Source organism: Pagrus pagrus (assembly GCF_965226575.1).
Source record: "Pagrus pagrus genome assembly, chromosome: 24".
Classification (NCBI taxonomy): Eukaryota; Metazoa; Chordata; class Actinopteri; order Spariformes; family Sparidae; genus Pagrus; species Pagrus pagrus.
Genome location: NC_140206.1, coordinates 12956562 through 12960794, shown reverse-complemented (window position 1 = coordinate 12960794; position 4233 = coordinate 12956562). Strand labels below are relative to the sequence as shown.

The window sequence follows — 4233 nt, the reverse complement described above, 5'->3', positions numbered from 1 at the left end:
TCATCATGTTTCTCTCAAGGGCAGTTCGACACAAAGGCAGGCAGAGGATTACATCAATTTAAAGTTTATTATACCAAACACGGCTACAGGTATATATCAGTCACTGTGACTTCAGGGCAGATTTGTGTTAAATCATGGATAAAATATGGAATGCAGTGACAAGCCCCATTCCCTTTTGTGTCAAGATAATGAGGCACCGCAAGGTTATGCATCGGATTACTTTAATAACATCAAAGGAGTTTTCATTTTATTCGTGCTCTGCAGAAAGCCCGGTTCTCCATTTGAGGCTTTTGTAAGGTGACACTCCGGTTTGTCTTTCAAGGGCTACAAAACGTGGTGCCGGTGCATGAAAATGTCAAGTGTCAATTAAAGATAAATGAATGAAATATTGGTGTTTTCTGGTTTCCCTCACTGTGCACACAATACACAGTCAGAAACTGAGACGAGGAGCGAGGGATGGCAGCTGCAATGTAATATACAATTAAGAGTCTCAACGTTCGGTGCCAAAATATGAAATGAAAGATTTAATGTGATTGCAGAGGGTGTGAGCCACGGTGTCCTGAGCGGGGAGTGTAATGTTCAGCCTCCGAGTCGACGGTTATTTCACGACTCAGCCATCCTTTTTAGTCGTCACCTGTTTGAACAGAAGCGTTGTTATTTTAATCAACAAATGCGCCTGAACTGGCTTCATGCTCTGCTTACGCAACGGATCATTCACTCACGTCACCGTCTATTTTTAATTTTCATTGTCTCCTTATAATGTGTGCACATGGCGCCCACTGATTAGTCTTAACAGCCTGAACACAAGAAGTGAATCCAGATAATGTATAATTTGCCTCATCCTCATATACATACATACAGGTTTTTAAATGCACTGGAGAACAGCATAGGTGCAATAGTAGGCATCTTTATAGTGACCACAGTTTGGGCCAAGCTGCAGAAATATATATGTCATGACATTTACAGATGCTTTTATAGTACTTCATTTTATATTTATCATCCTTTTTTGTCCAAGTCCCAATATGAATGGTTTTTTTTCCCCTTCTTTTTATGTGTTCTTGTGTTGTGAATATCATATGGTGAAACTGAATATAGCAGGCGGGGCAAAGCCTAGTTTATTCCTATGAAAACTGCTCAGTAGCACACAATTGCCAGGTGTAAAGTTACCTGGGTCTTCCACATTTATTCCACATGGTTATGTAAATTACCAGACAGAACATAGTTATTTTAATCTAAAGTATGGTCCTCTCCGAAATCTAACCAAGTAGTTTAAGAGCCCAAACCTAATCAAGTAATTTCTTTGCCTCAACCTATCCAATTTTTTTTGGCCTCAACCTAATCATGTAGTTTTGGGGCCTCAACCTAACCAACCTGGTTTCTGATCCGAAAGTTAGAATCACCCTAGTTCCCTCACCAAAAATCCTATGAGATTTTTCAATTTGATTTTGGATTATTGCAGAAATTAAGCTATGTGGCAAACAGAAGTTTATGGACATACAAGACAAGACATGGCAAGACAATCTTTGCAAATTAACGCCATTTAAATTATTCATGATGTATTAATCCAAGCGATGGAAGTGAAAAGCTAGGCTACATGACTTTAACATGGGTGTCTTACTACGTTATACTGTAAACACGATTATAAATTGATCAGTCTACATGTTGAAAAGTTTGAGTTAGAATGTTCTGTGTTGTGATGTTCCCTTTGCGTCAACCCTCTATAATCTACATGTTGGCATATTGTATATTGTAGGACAAAACATGATATCATGACCTGAAGTGCAAAAATGCACACCTATTTCCAGGTTTTAGAACTCATTCATGCTGCAATCTTTGGTTCAAAGCCTGGGGCTCTTTCTGGGGGATGGGTATGGGGCTTATGAAAGAATTATATCAAATCAATACTCAAACCATACTTACTTTCCATCATTTTGCCATAACAAGAAGCTTATGTAGTACATACATTTGCGGCAATGTCCAAAGAGAGCGAAGAGCCAAAGACCTACTAATGCAAACGCATGCACTTATTATAATTGCGTTGTGTTGACGGGGTGTGAACATCTCTGAATGTGCAGCAGAGACAATAAACAGAAGTTAAGCAAATATTGAGTCACTGCACAGCTGTGCTGTTTGCACGACTCGGCCAAAACAAACTTGATTATTCTTGTCAGCTAGTTACTAAAGTTTACTTTGGCAGAAAGTTTCCTAATATGGATTTTTATGATTAATTACAACACGTATTTGGGAACAAAAAAACAAACAGGAAAAATCTCGACACATCCCACGCAGAGCTCCGAGGTGGCTGGCTATAACAAACTATTTTCATACGAATCGATAGTAACAAACTAAGTGAACACGAAATGTGCATATTTTATATTCAGGATTTGATTTGTGCTACAGGGTTCCATCTGTGGAAAGGCCAGCTCAGTGGTACCTCAACCGTTCCAAAATGTCAACGTCCCGACTGTCATATTGTGCCAGATTTAATCATTTCATCACAGCATGAGCATGGTTCTTGAAGGTGAACACTTGCAGTTGAGTCTACTTTAACCAGATTGTCTCCAAATTACTATGCAACATACGCTTCATTCAATTAGAATCCTTATCATTTATGTTTGACGCGTTAAAGATGAAATTAACAGCTGCCCCGGCTTCAAAAGAGGCCAAACAAGAATGTGACAAAGTTTGTAAGGTGAAATGTTTTGAAGCATTATTCCCTGTCAGAGACTTTATAAACCTTCCAGTTGGTGCCGGCTGATTGGCAGTAAACAGACTGTAACGTAACGCAGCTCTGATATGAAGACGCTCAACTGTGGCTCAATGAAATAACGATTAAACAGACTCTGACAAAACCAAATTAAGGCCCCGTGTTCTCTATGATGGATTACCTAGCTGGAGCCGTGGCAATTTTCAAGTTGTTTCAAGTACAGAATTGAGTGGCAGCAAATAGCTTCTTCTGAAGGGATGAAAACAAGCCCCGATATCAGGGGGAAAAGTCTGTTAAGCCTGAAATCTCCATGATTGATTTGTCTGTTTCTTAATTCCATGCTTTGTGCCTCGGAGAGGCTCCGTCCCACAGATATATACATATATAATGAAGCCATATGTGTTGGTGGAATTGTCAGATAAAGTCCTTAGAGTGAATTAAGAAGAGAATGGACTGAAGAGGTACTGAGCAGCGATTACCATTTAAATCGAGAGTTCATGGGTGCTGAAGATCCACTCCCGAATGAGAAGGCTCATTGTCCACGATGCCCCTTCTGCCACAAGTGGAGATTAGTCTCATTCTTCAGATTTATCTACAAGAACCCAACCGTGTTTCTTGGAGGACATCATCCTCCCCCGCCTCAACTCCCCATCCTGTCAGCTGATACAAGATCTGGCTCGGAGCCAGAGCGATCTCCGTGACTCCTGAAGGGGGTTCTTGACTTGAAGCAGATCTGCTGATATCGAGGCTCAACGTGGATCCATTGTCCTCGTTCCTCCTGTTTGATCAGGCGACCGCCCAGGAGCTCAGGGACGCATTGTGGCAGAAAACAGTTGGAGTGTCCTCACCGTGCATGACCGACTGCGTCTTCACGGGTCACTGTTTCAGGACACAAAGTTATGATGTTTATCTTGTCAGATATTTTGCTGTATTTATACTGAAAGTATGATAGAGTGGAAGAACAAGCAAAGTTCTCTCAGGAATAAAACTGGGGAAAGTCGTCGAGTTAAAGAGTCATTTTTGAGAATACTTCCCTCACCAGTGATTTATGGAAGCCTGTAATGGACACAAACATTAAAATCAGTTTCCACAATATCGATGAGCGAGCTAAACACACAGAAGAGGTCATTTAGCTTCATCCCAAAACACAGAATAAGACAGAAAAGTTAGTTCTAAGAGAGTGAAAACTCAGCTGAAGTACAGGTTAGTTGCTATGTCGTTTTTTGAGACTTAAACAACAGAGTCAAAATACTACAGGGGAAAGTTTGTAATATTTCAAAATTTTAGAAGAAAACAAAAACACCCACAACAAAGGAATTGTACATTTGTACAATGCACAAAAAAATTACAATAGAAAAGTTATGGTGTTAAAAAGTTAAAGTCATTTCTGAGGACAAAAGATCTTAAGTTTATCTCAAGAAACAAAAATGAGCAAATTAAGCTAAAATGTAGTTTAATAATTCTGTTGTGATTTTATGAAAAAAATGTCTTGATTTATATAAATAACACAATATTTCAAAATAAAA

General features: G+C 39.4%; 1 long non-coding RNA gene across 1 annotated transcript; it reads right to left on the bottom strand.

The window, feature by feature from the left end:
- Nucleotides 1–311: 311 nt before the first annotated feature.
- Nucleotides 312–3860, bottom strand: LOC311253340. Its single transcript, XR_014621673.1, has 3 exons — nt 3747–3860; nt 3187–3586; nt 312–634 (listed from the first exon to the last, which is right to left on the bottom strand). It is a non-coding gene; the product is annotated as an uncharacterized lncRNA (long non-coding RNA).
- Between the last annotated feature and the right edge of the window lie 373 nt (nt 3861–4233).